Consider the following 5,925-nt stretch of genomic DNA (forward strand, 5'->3'; position numbering starts at 1 on the left):
AAGGCATGTATCACTGCGCTGTGGTTGACTGGAACAAGAACATTTGGCAAGGGACCTATTTGCTAATAAAAGGTATTTTAATTATTAAAATTACTTCAACAAGACAAATGCTTACAAATAAACATTTTTCTTTTGATCTGTATAAACATCAAAAGACATCTTAATAAATAATCCAGTGCAAGATTATCCAAAACACGGTTTGTCACATATGACATTTGAGCTACTTCTAAATTTAGCAAACCAAGCAAACCAGCATGGTTTGCTGGTGTTTATCAGCAAACCAGCTGATAATATATCTAAACAATATATCTATTCAGTATGTAGAATAGATATATTGCTGGGTGAACTGTTGAAAATTATTAATTGTTTACTTTACAAATGCACAAGAAAGTAAATTAAAGTGACAAAGCAAAAAGTAAAAAGAAAAAGTGGGCACAGGGATTAATCATTGGTTCATAGCAGCAGTATGTAAACTGTTCAAAAATCCAGCTGTGGTTCTCAATAGACCTCTAGCATCTCCCAGAGGTCAACCGAACAGGGAGCTAGATGGATGGGATCGCTCATAACCTTTTTCCAAGTTTTAGCATAAGTAAATGCCAATGTCAGAGGGTAGATATAATCAAATGTGATGAGCCATCGCAACGTTTTTTTTAAATGTATTTGTGAAATGTATTTTTGATTTTGACTTTTTAAAAATTGTAAACTAAGAAGTATTTATGATCCTGACAGATTTAGGATTAAATTAATCACCTAATTTGACCAACATGTTTCTTCTCGATGGAAGTAATCTTCACATAGTGAAGGCAAGTCTATTATTTGTTAGGCTTAGTACATTTTAATTCAAGTTTAATACATATTTCAGTGGCAAAGAAGTTCAAATAACTTTACATAATAAAAACATCATGAAAATGAACAAACATCAAAATGAACAAGTTAAAGATTATGTGTAACTTGTCTCAACTACTTCAGTAAGTGATTAAGGAATTAATGATAATCCAACAGAGGAATCTAATTGCAAGTTGAGTTCAACTCAATAAGTAACACTCAACCTATTTAAAAAAGTGCTTTTATATGTTCTCAATATTGTTACCTACTAACTGCATGTTAACGTATAAATCATAGTGCAAATAAAACTATCCCAAAGGATTCGATCAATAAAAAACTCTGAACAGTTTGCTAAGACTTATCAAGAAAAATGTTTAAAATGTTTTAATTGTAATGTCTAACAAAAAAATTATCTTTTATTTAGGAAACACTGTGGTGTCTTCCAATTACACAGTTGTTCAGACGCCAACATTATCACATCCAGTTCATCCAGGAGACCCAGTGACTCTTCAGTGTTCGGTCCTCTCCAGCTCTGACAGCAAGGAATGTTCAGGAGGTCTGAATTTGTTCTGGATAAGAGCCAGAGACAAATCTCTTCCAAACATCATCTACTCTGATGGAAACAGAGAAAACAAATGTGAAGAGAAACTGGACTCTCAGCAGAGATGTGTGTATAACTTCTCTAAGACGGTCAATGCATCCGATGCGACTTTCTACTGTGCTGTGGCCACATGTGGAGAGATATATTTTGGGCATGGAACCAAGCTGGACATTTAAGGTAACTGGATAATTTGAATTCTTTATACCATTGTGAGATGAACCACTCAATGTAAAATATTACTTTTCTTTTTAAAAATAATCAGAACATTAAAAAACATGTCCTTTTTACTAACTTGTAATTTTGCTGTTTTTTATTTTAATGATGTTTCAGAATCCAGCTTGTGGTCCCATGATGCTGGAAAAGTCATTATTCTTCTCTCTGCTTCTCTGGCAATAAGTCTAGTTGTGATCTCTCTTCTCATTTATTTCAGCCTGAAAAATAAATGTGTTCACTGTAAAGGTAAGAAAGCAATCTTAAACAGTTAGTTAGTACTTAATCAAATCAGATTGCTGAAGCAATATTAATTATTTTCTGTTTTATTTTGTATTCCAGCTGATTCAGAGTTGCAGAAAAACATCAGCAGACAGAAACCTCAAGAGGTAAAAAATCCCAAGATGGTTTTATCAGGTCAAATATTTGATTCGGTTTTGTAAGTGAGTGAATTATAACATTCTTTGTTTTCTAAGAGATGTAAGGGTGAATGGATTTACTCTGCAGCCATCTTTACTCCAATAAACTCTGACTGGGCTGGACTGAAGAAAGAAGTAGAGAGAAAGAGGATCTACGCCGCTGTCAAAGCTTTTGGATTAAATTGAGGAAATTGTTTGCTTTAATCTTAAACTAAATAAAGGAATAAATAAAGATTTCTTTTTTGTATTGAATATAGATTACTCATATCCATTTAGTTTTTCAACAATGTTTTTTTCTGTTTTGTTCATTTTGTAATTTCTGGTCATTGATCCATTTTATTATTCTTAAGTGCTTTTTCTCTATCTTACTAGTGATTTTTGTGAAATTCAGATTTTTTTTAAATATACATAATAAAGTAAATTCTAAGAGTTTCTAAGAGTTTAAAGTCAATTTAAATTTTTTGTTCTTTGCTGACTTACAAGAAAATGTATGCCTCAATTAGGATTGGGTTTTCTTTTACAGAATAAAATTATTTAAATTCAAAAGGTGTGCTCTATTTTGTTTAAAACATGAAAATAAAGCTGTTTACAAAAGGAAAAAATGGTTTTATTTAACAAAATTCTCGACAGTTGCACAACAAAATTGACATTATTGTACTGTTTATTTTTAGAAAGTGAAAAATAGATCATTGTTCTCCACAATGACCATTTAAAGGTGATCAACAAAATATTGGCAGGTACGACTCTCAGTGAAGAAATTATTTTTTATTATTTTAAAATGATTTCTTTTTTGCTTTGATTTCACAAGAATCCAAGGTAGCTGTCTCCAAATGTATTTTTTGTAACACATCAGGCACCGTTGGATATGTTGTCTCACTACCACAAAACTCACATGTTCTTCTTGCATCTTAGATTCCAACTTCAATTGAATCATCTGTTCATGCTCAGATAGCCTTTAGGCCTTATCCACATTGCAATGTTTGTTTTTCTAAAACAAGCAGCCTTTTAATTCACACAGAAATTTCAAAGCAGGTAAAAATGCTACTTTTACTTTCCCAGACCTTTAAGTTTTGGTAAACGTGGAGTGTGTGGAAAGCAGATAAAGCCTCCACACGTGGTTAGTGGTAAACACAGCAAGAAAACAAGAATGGCAAACAACTAAACCAGAGAGGAGTTTTTTTGTAGCCTTTATTGAGGCTCTGCAGCAGCCGAAGCACAACAATGAAGGTAAATCTGCCATTTTTATTTGTATGACCTATTTAGAGTTCATAAATCATAGGACTGCTTCACAAAACCAGGACAGAAGATTAAGCTGGGCTTTTTCAGATTTCCTGGTTGAATTTAGCCTCGACTTAGTTGCATAAAAGCAGAATTACATGAGTTACCATGGCGATTTATACTGTACTTTTAGCCTGCTCCAGACTAACAGCCAGACTTAGTTAATCCTGCTGCCTTATCTGTTCAGTCAGCGGTCACACTAATCAGAAAGCAATGTGTGTTGTCTGTGATCCTGTTTCCTTTCTGTCTGTTTTTTTTATCAGCCTGCATTAATTACCACTTATTCCTGTTCAAGCATTATTATTTTAACATTGTAATAATTGCCTATTCTATTATCGTCTTTATTTATAATTGTCCATGTGGGTATACTTAATGTTCAATTGTGTTTCTGAAGAACGCTGATGTTCTAAGTTTGACAGAAAAGTTTTCCCATGACCGCTCATAACGAGACACATTTTACAAGTTGTTTTTTGATTGCTGTTAAGCTCCATTTGTGTTAGCAGTTAAACAGGAAGTTGTCCCTTCAAAATAAATTGTCCAAACTTCATTAGGAAGTTCACCAACGTTAAAACTAAATAAGTATTACATGGTTTCGCATTTTCCGCAATAAGCAGAAAAAAAATGACACCGAGTGGTATTACGGTTTACACTTTTATATGTATTAAATTACCTTCTCCACAACAGAGAAAAGTAGCTTTGTAGCCTAATCCTCTCTATCATCTTACATCAGTAAATGGAAAATTAACCCAGAAAGAAAGCTGAACAAATAAGTCAATATTGAGTTACTTTCCTATATTTTAATACCTTTAGATAAAAGTGTTTACAGAGTGAATACCCATCCATCTTTCACCCATCAGCATTGATAAAAATACTAATAGAGAGAAAACCCACATGCAATCTTTGAAGAATAGGTTAAGCCAATTAAATAGGTAAAGCTCCCTGTAGCTTTGGTTAGAGCTCCTAGATTAAAATGTTGTTTTTTTCAAGACCAACACTATGAAAAAAAAGTACATGAAGTAGGTGTTATTTTGTAAGCTTCAGTTGGAAACATGGTTGATAATTTCCACTGTGGTGGCAGTCAGGGTTAAAAGGCCAATCAGGCTGTTTCAACACTCCTCCCTCCCACTTTTCAGTGTTATATTAGACTGAAGCATCCATGTTGTGCTCGTCTTTTTGCGCAGATGTTTGATGATTAAAAAGAAAATGGTGATCATTGTTTATTTCCTGTTGTTGCTCGGAGACGGACGTAAGTACAGAATATATAAATATCAATATTGTCAGCTCATTTTGTGCTTCATGTCAATAATTTCTTTGATTTTTTTAAAATAGGTGTCATAAATGGTTACAACTTGGAGACAAAAATCATTCAAGTGGGTGAAAATGTGACCCTGACATGTCCTCGCCCGCCAACCAGTCAATCCCAAAACATGTTTTGGGTCAAATTTTCTTCTGGAAACTGGCCTGAAACTCTTGGACAAACAATAACTTTTGATTATGAAAAGATTTTCCAAACTCGTCATTTTACATCAAAACAAGGGAAAGGAACATTTGTTCTGCATATAAAAGAAGCTCAGCGTAATGACACTGGGCTTTACTATTGCATCAAAGTTGAATCATTAAAGCCGATATTTTTGAATGGAACTCTTCTGAAGATTGAAGGTGCATGAAACAGTATTTAGAAGACAATTTTCTATTCTATAGTCACGTAAAATTTATTTATTTAATTTTCTTTTTTTGTATTTTCCAGGCCCAGAATCAGATCTCACTACTGTAATTCAGGAGCCTCTATCTGACCCTGTCTTTCCAGGAGACCGGGTGACTCTAAGGTGCTCTGTTTTCTCTGACTGTGAAAGCAGCAAATGCCCAACTGATCACAGGGTTTACTGGTTCAGAACTGGACCAGATGAGTCTCATCCCAGTTTAATTTACATTAATGGAAAAAGTGGAAATGAATGTCTGGAGAATCAAAAATGTATCTATAGTTTCTCCAAGGACATTAAAGCCTCTGATGTTGGGACTTACTACTGTGCTGTGGCCACACATGAAGAGTTATTCTTTGGAAATGGAGCATTTTTGCATGTTGAAGGTATGTAGAAAACTTTTCTTGGGGTGAATAAAATAACTCAGATGATAATAAGAATATTATTATTTGTATTTTTTTCTAGAACAATTGAGTTTTTTGAAGTCTAAAATACTTCTACTGCTGTGCGTGGCTGTGAGTGGATGTCTAGTTGTCATTATGTGCCTCATTTACACCTTGATGAAGAAAGCTTCACATATTTGCAACGGTATGTTTCACACATCACTTTCAAGGTGTTCTGTAGAAATAAATGATAGGTTCTACATTTTTATGAGAAATTCTGTCGCACGTTTAACAGATGCTGTGACGGGATGTGGTGCTCAGCCGAAAGAACAGGTAAAGGAGCAAAGACATAAACATTTGTTTAGAGCTTACATGTAAATTAATATACTTTCCTAAGCTATTTTTTTTTACTTTATACAGAGAGATGCACACTGTTTGGTTTATTCTGCCCCAACCTTCACCAAGACCAATGTTGGAAAAGCAGGAAGACGAAAAATAAAAGCAACACA

The 5,925-nt window shown here is 33.8% G+C and overlaps 1 long non-coding RNA gene across 1 annotated transcript; it reads left to right on the forward strand.

Moving 5' to 3' along the window:
• The first annotated feature begins 5,545 nt into the window (after window positions 1-5,545).
• On the forward strand, window positions 5,546-5,925 carry LOC103471483 (uncharacterized). The gene is made up of 3 exons (XR_534654.1): window positions 5,546-5,621; window positions 5,712-5,749; window positions 5,837-5,925. It is a non-coding gene; the product is annotated as an uncharacterized LOC103471483 (long non-coding RNA).

This window comes from Poecilia reticulata, linkage group LG10 (assembly GCF_000633615.1).
Source record: "Poecilia reticulata strain Guanapo linkage group LG10, Guppy_female_1.0+MT, whole genome shotgun sequence".
In the NCBI taxonomy this organism is placed as follows: Eukaryota; Metazoa; Chordata; class Actinopteri; order Cyprinodontiformes; family Poeciliidae; genus Poecilia; species Poecilia reticulata.